This window comes from Myotis lucifugus, unplaced genomic scaffold (genome assembly GCF_000147115.1).
Source record: "Myotis lucifugus unplaced genomic scaffold, Myoluc2.0 scaffold_415, whole genome shotgun sequence".
Classification (NCBI taxonomy): domain Eukaryota; kingdom Metazoa; phylum Chordata; class Mammalia; order Chiroptera; family Vespertilionidae; genus Myotis; species Myotis lucifugus.
Window position 1 is genome coordinate 859,650 of NW_005871463.1, and position 10,990 is coordinate 870,639.

Genomic DNA, 10,990 nt, shown 5'->3' on the forward strand with positions numbered 1-10,990 from the left:
AGTGCGCGGGGTAGCCGGGCTGGGAAGGGCGCCCGGCGTGCGCTGTGCCGGGCGTGCGTGTGCAAGCGGGGCGCGGGTGTGCAGACGCGCGGAGCCCGGGGGTCCTCAGCACCGGGAGGGGGCCCTGCGTGCGTCGGCGCGCCGTGCGCTGGGGATGTGGGGGACGAGGGGGGGCGTACTCACCCCGGCTCCCCCGTGGACACTGGCTCCGGCTCCGGCGTGGACACTGGCTCGGGCTCCCGGTCCCTGGCCGGCTTCCTGCAGCGCGCATGCACCAGCGATGAACCGGCGGTCGCCCGCAGCGCCACCCTGCAGTGTCGGCCGGCTCCCTCCGAGCAGCGGGGCTCGGGCCGGGGGCTCGGCCGGCCGGCGGCGGACGGGAGCTGCGCCGCAGTCCGGGCACGCTCCCAGGAGCCCGCTGCGCGCTCCCTCGCGCTCCCGCCCGCCCGCTCCCTCTTTAATTTAAAGCGACAACCCCGAGCGCTCCTCCTGCTCCGGGGAGCTGCGCGGCGCTTCCGGGGCCGGAGCCGAAGATCCCCAAGCGCGCCTCGGAGTCCCGGGCGGGGTCTCCCGGAGGCCCAGCCCAGCCATCACTCCCAGGCCCGGGGACGAGGTGGGCATGTGCTCGCCAGGGGCACCGAGAGGCAGGCCGAGCACTGGGCGCAGTAGCCCCAGCCGCCGCACCCGGGTTATCCTGTTCCCTTTCTGGGCCTCAGTGTCTTTTTCTGTAAAGCATCCTGACACTGCGCACTCCCCGCCCCAGACCCCTCCTCTGAATGGACACTTATCTTCTCCCACCTTGACTGGGCTGTTACTGCAGGCCAACATCGTCTCACTTAATCCGCTCCGTTTTTTTACACGAGGAAACACCAAGGTCCCAGAGCCAAAGGTCAGAACCAAGACTAGAACCCAGGCCTGTGTGACTTCGAAGCTCTTCCTCTTAACCACTTAGGGGTCATGCTTCCTCTCCCGAAGGAGTGAATGAATCATTCAGGAGGCATTTATGACGCCCCCGCGGACCGCGCGGTGCCAGGTGTGGGCGATCCTCCATCTCCCGGGAACAGCTCCCACCCGCCCTCGCAGTCTGATGGGGAGGCACGCACACTTGAAGAGGGGCTAGGCTCTGCGTGGGACGGTGCCACCTGCCATGGGCACAGTAACCAGGAGAGCGGGCTTGGTGGGCACCTGAGGAGGCCTCCTGAGGACTTGGGGTGGGGTGGGGAAGCGGGGTGAGGACCGCAGGAGAGGAGCGCCCGTGCAGAGGTAGCAGTGGTCCTGGACCATGAACCCTCCAGGCCTCTGGGGCTGCCCTCTCCGGAGAGCTGGGTCTGTGCTGGCTTTGTGGGGAGGGGCTTCCTTGATCTAAAAGGCCTTGCCCAGGGGAGCCATTAATGCAGTTCCACTCTCACCCATAGGGGGCGCCCTTGTTTTCCGTTCATTTTCTGGACCTGGAAGAGGAAGAGAAAGTGAGTAATTATACCCTTTAGGCCCGCAGTGGTTCTCAACCTTCTGGCCCTTTAAATGCAGTTCCTCATGTTGTGACCCAACCATAAAATTATTTTCGTTGCTACTTCGTAACTGTGATGTTGCTACTGTTATGAATCGTAATGTAAATATCTGATATGCAGGATGGTCTTAGGCGACCCCTGTGAAAGGGTCCTTCGACCGCCAAAGGGGTCGCGACCCACAGGTTGAGAACCGCTGCAAAGTTTAGAGGGAGAGGCTGGGCACTGGGTCATGGGCTTTCTCTGCCATTGCTCATTAACTTACTCTTCACAGTCACATGCAGTTGGGTATGACTGAGCCCATTTTCCACACAAGGACACCTGGCTGAGGAACGATCGTGTTCCCGGTTTGGGAAGGAGTGGTGTTAGACACGCCATCCTCACCTAAAAGGACACACTGATGCGGGCTTCCTCTGCAGTAGCAAAGAGGGGAAGTTGAAGCTGGTCTGGCTCTGGGGTCAGCCTCCCAGGCTGAGCGTGAAGGGAGATCTTGTCAAGTTCAGGTTTAAAAAACACTTCAATGAACAGAAAAGCGTGCACACGTGCACCAAAGACAGGGCCTAGCAACAGGCAGGTGTGAAATGCATTGTAGCATAGTCACATGGCATACCACGCGGCGATGGGGAAACAAGACTACCGCGGCCCACAACAAGGTGGATGAATTTCGCTTGTCATGTTGAGCTAAAGAAGCCAGACACAAAAACACACATTGCATAATTCTGTTGACAGGAAGTTCAAAAAAACAGGCAAAACTACTCATTACTGTTACCAGTCAGGATGGGCATTACCCGTGGGTGGCGACTGGAAGGGGCCTGTGGGAGCTCTGGGGTGCGGCTCATGTCCCGGCTTTGACCTCCGTGCTGGTCCCTGGGTGTGGTCACTTTGTGAAAATGTCTGATCTCGCACAGTTATGATTTGTGTACTTTTCTGTGTGTGTGATTCCCTTCAATACAACTTACAGCCCTGGCCGGGCAGCTTGGTTCTTTAGAGCGCTGTCTTGATAAACCAAGGTTGCAATCCCGTCAGGACACATGCAAGAATCAACCAATGACTGCGTCACAAGTGCAACAACAAATCGGTGTTTCTCCTCTCCCCCCCCCCCCATTATCCCTTACTCTCACTCTGTAAATCAATCAATAAAAAATATACAACTTAGAAAAACAAAAACTTCGTATGGCTGCCCACCGCACCAGAATAGCAGCCGAACTCCTTCTGTGGCCCTGTGGCCGCCCTGACCTGTCATGCCACCCTCCTCCTCACTCACCCACCTGCCACCTCCGACCTCCTGGTGTTCCTGACACCTGCCAAGCCATTTTCCACCTCAGGGACTCTCACTTGCTGGTCCCTCTGCCTGGAAAGCCTTTTCTCTCTTCTCGCCAAGACTGCTTCCTCCGTCTTCTGTGCGTCACCCTGAGGAAACACCTCTTCAGAGCGACCCTCCTGACAACCCACCAGCCACAGTCCACAGTGGCTTATTTGTTTACAGCTCATTTTCTGCACTGGACTAATTATCACAAACCCGAGGGACGTTTGCTGTGTGCCAGGCGCTCTCCTAACAGGTGTCAAGGCATTGAATCCTCCACCCCCCTGGGGAGGTGCTATTCTGAGTCCTATTTTATAATGAAGGCAATTGGGGCTCAGAAAGGTTATATAACTTGCTTGTGGCCACAGAGCTGGGAAGTAGCAGAGCCAGGAATTGAATCCATGCATCTCAGCTTCAGAATCCCTTCCTTTAATTCTACACTTGGACAGACCTTGTCTCTCTTCTTCGCTGTGGTATATCTGGGACATGTTTGTGGTGTGAATGAATGAATGGATGGTGAATAAAGTGCTAGTGGGAAGTGGGGGGAAGCTTGGGTCTGAGAGTGGGTGTTGAGGAGAGGGGGCAGGCTCTGGTGTCTGGAGTCCCAATCACAAGGGAAGCAAGGACCTGAGAGCAGATGGACCTCATTGCAGCTGTGCTCAAGGCCAAGGCCTTACCCATGTCTGCCGCTCTCCAATTTCTCTCTGCCTATCCCCAAACCCTTTCCTGAGCTCTCTGCGCAGGCTTTCCTGCCCCTGCCCTTGCCCTGCCTCCTTGTGAATATGATGTTTCTCTCCAGCTATGAGCTCTCTGGCCCTCCCAGGGTAGTCCAGTCAGGCCTCCCTCACCTCTCCAACCCCCTTCCTCCCACCCCCACCCCCGAGATCCAGAGCCCTCCTTGCCAGCCAGGGAGGAGGGAGCGACAAGACACTGCTGGTCACACAGGGAGAGGCTTTATAAAGATCAAAACACCAGACACACAAAGGGATTCTAGCCATGAAAGCGACAGCAGCTGGCACCTGGCGGCGTCTTCACACACTCTTTATATTCATCATCTCCTCTGAGCCTCCAGGTTGAGAAAGCAAGTTCAAGAAAGCTGCATCGCCGGTCACGTGAGCCCCCAAGACCTGGCCCCAAATCCCGAGCCCTCTCTCTCCAAGGAGCCCCGCAGCCTCCCTTTGTTCTTGATTGAAGCTCCCACCATCCCATGACCTAGGGCCCCCATCTTGCCTGACCGTCCGCTCCCCGGTAAGGAGGTGGCCCCTTGAGTAGCTGTCATCAGCACAGCTCCTTGGAGAGTTGCCCTCTGGGATGCGGAGAGCATGAGGCTGTGGGCCCAGGACCCAGGATGGGCGAGTGCTGATGGGGCAGCCAAGGAAGGCCCGGAGGACAGCCTGGCAGGGGCCCCTCCCCCAGTTCCTCTGGTGCTGTGGGAGGCAGAGAAGCTGGTCCATGGTCCCTGTGGGCCACCCGTTCCATCCACTCCATCCCCCAGCCCCCCAGGCATCTGCTCTGGGCACATTGTTTGGCCTTCCAGTCACTGAGTGAACAAGACCTCTTTTCTGCCAACTAGCATTTTCTATGGCGTGTGGAGGTGAAGGAGAGGCCATTCCTGATCCCTGGCCTGAGGGCAGGGATAGCCTAGTGGTTGAATTCTGCCCCGAGGATACATCCGAGTCTTAATCCTCATAATTGGGCATGTGACCTTATTTGGAAATAGGTCTTTGCAGAAGTTATTTAATTAAGGATCTCTAGATGAGATCATCTGGGATTTAGAGTGGGCCCTGAATCCCATGACTGGTGTCTTGCTAAGAGGAAAGGGAGGCCCTGGCTGGTGTGGCTCAGTTGGTTGGGCGTTGGCCCGTGCACCTCAAGGTTGCTGGTTCAATCAGGACGTGTGCCAGGGCTGCGGCTCTATCCGAGCGGAAGGGGTGTGTGCAGGAGGTAGCCTATGGATGCTTTGCTCTCCCATCGATGTTTTTCTCTCTAAAAATAAATAGAAATAAAAATTTTTAAAATAGAGAGAGAGATCACAGACATCGAGACCCAGCGGGGAGGGGACTGGAATTAGGAGGCGCCAGGCCCAGGGATGCCAAAGGTGGCCAGTCACCACCGGAAGCTGGAGAGGCCTGGAGAGAGTCTACCTCAGGCCTCCTCTGGAGGAAACCAATGCTGCCCACACCTTGATTTCGGGCGTCCGGCCTCCAGAACTGTGAGAGAATAAATGTCTGTTGTTCTAAGCTGCCAGGTTTGTGGCCACTGGTTACAGCAGCCCAGGAGCCTAAGACAGATGTCCCGAGTCTCTGCCAAAGGTGCTGAGCAGAGAGCCATGGCGGCCTGGGGCACCGTGGCCCTGGCACGGGGGTTAGACAAGGCTTCGCAGCCAAGGTCATACTTCATGGGCCTGTAACCTCGCCAAGAAGAGATAAGGACAGGGTAGGACCTCATAGGCGAGGGCCTAAGGCAGGACCATTTGGCGTGTTGAGTGCCCAGCTAACTGGCTGGCGGGGCCTCAGCCCAGGAAGGGAGGGGGTTGTGGCAGGAGCCTAGAAGGGTGAATGGAATGGGCCCAAGGGCTGAAGGCTTTGAATGTCAGGGTTGGAGCAAAGAGAAGAGAGGTAGAAAGGTTCTGGATGGTTCCCTGGCTCCTGGAAAGCCTGCAGGGAAAAAAGCAAGAAGGGGCAATCCAGGGGGGCCTCTGAGAAGCTCCAGGGAGGCAGATATCAGCTCAGCATAAATAAGAACTTTCTCATGGTCAGTCCCTCCCCCACAACTGAGAGCATCCTTGAGAGGTAATGAGCTCCCCACCAAGGGAGGTGTGTAAACAAGAGTGCCTGCCTGGCAGAGACCTCAGCCCCAGATTAATGTTTGTTGTGGGTGGTCCCAAAGACCCTCTCTATCCTAACACCCTACCTGTTGCCTGGCTGGGCCCCTCCCCTCAGCAGCCAGCTTTGGACTTCTCAATTTCCCACTCCAGGGGTCAATTACACAGAATTACTCTGACTCAAGCCACCCACACCCTTTCCTGCCAGACTCCAGAGCCTGTCACCTGTGAAGACATGGGTGCCATCCCTTGAGGCCCAGAACTCAAAAAGAGCAGGTCGATTCTTGCCTCTTTCCCCAAAGGAAAGGCTTCAAACCTCCTGGCCTTCAAAACCCCCAAATATCTCCCAAGTGCCTCCTCCCCTCAGGGGAACAATCACTGCAGCTTTTAGTGTGCGGGTACCTGATGCTGAGTATCTCCATCTGTTAACCTCCACAGCCCTCAGAGGCAGCAAGGGGGTAAGAGCACCAAAGTCGCTGTGTGACCTTGGACAAGTCACTTACCTTCTCTGTGTTCAGCTTCCTCAAACTGCAAGCCAGAGCTCTTTTTTTAAAAAAAATATATTTTTTTATTGATTTCAGAGAGGAAGGGAGAGGGAGAGAGAGAAACATCAATGATGAGAGAGAATCATTGATTGGCTGCCTCCTGCAGGCCCCCCACTGGGGATCGAGCCCACAACCTGGGCATATGCCCTGACCGGGAATTGAACCTGTGACCTCTTGGTTCCTAGGTCGACACCTACCGCTGAGCTACACCCGGCTGGGCGAGCCAGAGCTCTTTAACGACAGTCCAGGTCCTGCCTCCACCTCAGGTTGGCAAGAGCTTACAATGTCTGATACCTGGGGGAAATGATGGCCTTCAAAATAGGAAAAGAAAAGAAAATATAAGTTAATAATTGATCATGCACAGTTATTTTGTCAACTAGTAAACTGCTTCTCAACCAAGCGTGATAAAGAATTCTACTTATTTACTGTAAAAGGTGGACTCATTTCTGTGAAGTGTTATGGGATGAGGCCTTCAGTAGTGGGAAGGACCCAGGGCCTAGGAGAGTCTTAAATGGCCCTGGCCCTCGAATTCTTTCCCCTCTTCCCCAGGCCTGGAGTTCCCTTGGCTTAGCCTTTTCCAGGGCGTGAGCACCATTGCCAATAGGTTCCTGTTAAAATAGGGCAGAATACATGTCTGAACCCTCCCCAGACCCCGAGCCACAGCTGAGGCGGCCCTCCCTCAGGGCACCCAGGCGGCCCTCCCTCAGGGCACCCAGCGGGAGGTGTCAGGACCTCATGGGCACGAGCAGGATGCATGGCAGCCACAGAAAGCATTCGGAGGTGGTGGCAGGTGTCACCAGCAGGGAGCTGGGCAGTCAGCTGACACAGCCGGAACAATCATAGCAAGACAGAGGGGCATGAGCTCAGGGCTTGGCACATGGCCCAAGAAGAGCCGGGGGACTGGCGGGTGGGTGGGGCTTGGAACTGCCCACCTCCAGCTAAATCACAAGGCCGGCTGTCTGGACACGCATCCCCCGCTTGGCTCTAAGCTGTCCTGCCCACCCCTCTGGGCCCGCACATCAGAGCTGGAGCCTGGATTTGGGCAAGGTTGCGCTCGCTCCAGAAATCATGCCATACCTTCCCCCTCACGGGAGCCCAGGATAGAGTTGGCACGGATGTGTCCACGGGGGAGGCATGAATGAGTGAAGATTCTTCTTCAGGGTAATTCTTAGGACTCTTCTATTTCTTTCTCTAGCCGGGAGGTGGCAAAGTATTTCCTCTAAATGTCTCGGTAAGCCAGAAATCACAGGTCAGATAGTCTCATTGTATTTTCTCACCTATCACTCAGCCTCTGGACTACCCTTCACCATCTGTCAGGCCACACACTTTAAGCTTCAAACACTTGCCCTACTCACTATTCCCCAACACACCAAGCTCTTTCTTACCTCTAAGCTTTTCCTCAATGCCATTCCTTTTGCTTGGAATGTCCTCGATCTGCTGCTCTCCATACAAACTCCTCTTCGTCCTTCAAAACCCTCTCCTGTGAGGCCTTCCATAATTGCTCCACCAAGTCAGTCACTCTCCTCCCCCACAGTACCTGGACCCTCCCTCTCGTACATCACGTACATCACAGTGAGTGTCCTGGAATTACTTGTTTCTGTGCCTGTCCCTACTGGGTGCTGGCCAATTGAAGTGTGGATACCATGTCTTATTAATCCCCCGATCCTTTAGGTGCTTTGTCGATATTTAAAAATCAAAATCCGAGATTTATGAAGGCCTTCAGTGCCAGTGCATTGTGTGTATTGACTCATTTAACCTTTCAACACGCCCACTTTACACATTCAGCAGCTGCGGTTAAGGAATGTGGCCAACAAGATATGGAAATAACCTAAGTGTCTGTCGACAAGTGAATGGATAAGAAAATGCAGTATATACAGGGGTGGGCAAAAGTAGGTTTACAGTTGTGAGTATGAGAAAGTTTATTCTTGTGTTTTTATTTAATTATATTGTACTAGAGGCCCGGTGCACGAAATTCGTGCACTTGGGGGTGGTGGTGGTCCCTCAGCGCAGCCTGCGCCCTCTCACAGTCCAGGAGCCTTTGGGGGATGTCCGACAGCTGGCTTAGGCCTGGGAGCGGGTCACAGAGGTGGGAGAGGCTACCGCCACTGTGCTTGCCAGCCGTGAGCCCCGCTTCTGGCTGAGCAACACTCCCCCTAAGGCAGCGGTTCTCAACCTGTGGGTCGCGACCCCTTTGGGGGTTGAACGACCCTTTCACAGGGGTCGCCTAAGACCATCGGAAAACACATATATAATTACATATTGTTTTTGTGATTAATCACTATGCTTTAATTATGTTCAATTTGTAACAATGAAATTAGGGGTCACCACAACAGGAGGAACTGTATTAAAGGGTCGCGGCATTAGGAAGGTTGAGAACCACCTAGGGAGTGCACTGACCACCAGGGGGTAGCTCCTGCACTGAGCGTCTGCCCCCTAGTGGTCAGTGTGTCATAGTGACCAGTTGTTCCTAGTCGTTCCACCATTTGGTTGATTTGAAAGAAAGAGAAAGGAAAGGGAGGAAGGAAGGGTGGATGGAAGGAGGAGAAATATGGCCAAGAACAAACACGAGCAGATGGCAGAGGTGAAATGCAAACGAATGAGAAACATTTGAAGAATCGATGAATGGTTTCCGGTGAGAACGCTCTTCCTGGCTGTGGATGACCGTCTTCTCACTGGGTCCTCACAGCCTTTTTCCTTTGTGGGAGCGTTTCTCTCCCTGCCCCTTCCCCTCTCCTTCAGGGCAGATCAAAGCTCCGAGGGTCTAGGTGAGGTTCCAGCACCAGGAAAGGGGCACCTGGTCCCCACCCCTTCTGTGTCCTCCTCCTGAGGGAGGCTCGCCCCTCAGCTCTAGTTCACTGGCTTCTGTCCAGTGTTGGCTGTTGCTGACCAGGGCCTGACCAGGCCTCTGTCGCCAGGTCAACAGGCCACAGCGGGCCCTTTCCGGATCCCTGCCTCGGGGCCTGCACTAGTGCCCCTAGGGAGCCCAGGAAACGTTGGAAGCGCCTCCATCAACATGGCGTGCAGAGGGCAGGCCTCTTACCTGCCTGTGTTCACCTCAGGCCTGGCTGAGATGCTCGCCCAGCTTTTCTGGGAGGCCAGGGCCTGGGGAGGGGAGCAGGCAGAGTGGATGGGGTATTGAGGCTCGTCTCAGGCTTCCCTAGCAAAGGTTAACCTTCACCTTAATGAGCCCTGTCCTCTGTTCTCAGGCCTCAGACAACACACCTCCGACTTGTCAGTTTTCTTCTCCAGACGCCTCAGGGCGCCACCACCTGCACCCGAGCACAGGCCCCGGAGCACAGACCACGAACTCCTCGTGTTCTCTCGCTGCCCGCAGCCCTCTCCACGCGCCGTGGATGTGAAATGTTAGCCATCTCGCACTCACCGATAGCAAAGAAGTATGTCTGTCTCCCTTTGTCTTTTATCTAATTGTAGGCATGTCCCCTCTTTGCTTTCTCCTGCCGTCAGTCTACCACGAGTGGGTTTCCGGCGACCCTCCTCATGCTTTCTCCTTGGATGAAATGTACAAAATGAGCTGCCAGACTGCCATTCTCCAGAGTTTTTTCTCACTCCGTTGAGATCTTGCTTCTGGCACGTCTTCAAGAATTTGGCCCGAAGTCTTATAAAAGTTTTCTATAGGTTTGGGTCTTCTTTCATCAACACCACAGGCCCGTGAGCACCATAAGCACAGCTAACAGACAAGTGATGGGGGAACAGAAGAGAAACCGGGCAGTGGAGAAGCCTGACAAGTTCACAGCCAGGTGACTGAGGCAGCGCCAACAGTGACAAGGGATAGGACAACACCGAGACTTTATCTCTGTGGTCTTCCCCCCACAACTCACCACTCCTGTGAGTTAAGTCAAAACCCATAATTCTTAAGTTATGATCTTCTGTTCCCCAAAATCAATGGCTTGATTTCTGTAGTATCACTGTCCTGGGAACCAAATCAAGCCTGTGTTTCAAGAGGCCAGGCAAGCTGGCTCTAAGTGGCAAAAATGACAGCAAAACATGTACGCACACACACAAATCAGACGCTGAAAAATGGGCTTACCTTCGGAGCGGAGAGAATGAAGGGGCTTCCACTGGGTCTGTGTGGAAGAGCATTGTTTTGATTCTGCGGTTGTTTTTGTTTCTCCATTTATTCTCCTCTGTCCAGCCTGCCCGCACCCTCTCCGCCCACTCACTGGCCAGGGACAGGCCTGGCTTCCACGCTGGCCCCTAGGAGGGTGGATACAGGGGAACAAAGAAGTCAGTGCTTCAGCTTTGGATCACACACAAGGCTTTTCAAAGCCCACAACGCAAACAGCCGCTTTGAGAACAAGCTTCCCCGGGTAGGAGCTTTCGCGGGGCTTTCTGAGGGGGAAGAGGTTAGTGAGAAAGGAAGGGCTGCGGCCTTGGAGGGCTCCTCGCAGAAAGAACGTTTCCAGCAACTGCCTGGGAAGGGAAGGAGGTGTGGGAGGAGGCGGGCACCCTGCTCTGCGTCCAGCAGGTGGGAAGAGCTTGTGATCAGAACTTGTGATCAGACCGCCCTGTGTGCGGCCTGCGGTCCCTGAGCTCCTCCGTGTATTTCATTCACAGCAGTGAGCGCTCCTGGCCCGCCTCGCCCCAGGCTCAGAGCTTCCGCACTCGCTCATTGACTCATTGACACCTCAGGACAAACCGTGATGCTGGTCCCCTTATTGTCTCCATTTCTTATCTAAGAAAGCAGAATCTTCCCCGATTCACCACCTCAGAGCCAGCAAGGGGCAAAGCCAGGGTTCCTACCCGGTCTGTCCGGACCAGGATGTAACCGCTAAGAAGAAGAAATCCGCGCGAG

The 10,990-nt window shown here is 55.0% G+C and overlaps 1 long non-coding RNA gene across 1 annotated transcript; it reads left to right on the top strand.

Moving 5' to 3' along the window:
- Positions 1-435: 435 nt before the first annotated feature.
- On the top strand, positions 436-2,553 carry LOC111823182. Its single transcript, XR_002826184.1, has 3 exons — positions 436-613; positions 1,416-1,466; positions 1,780-2,553. It is a non-coding gene; the product is annotated as an uncharacterized LOC111823182 (long non-coding RNA).
- Positions 2,554-10,990: the final 8,437 nt, after the last annotated feature.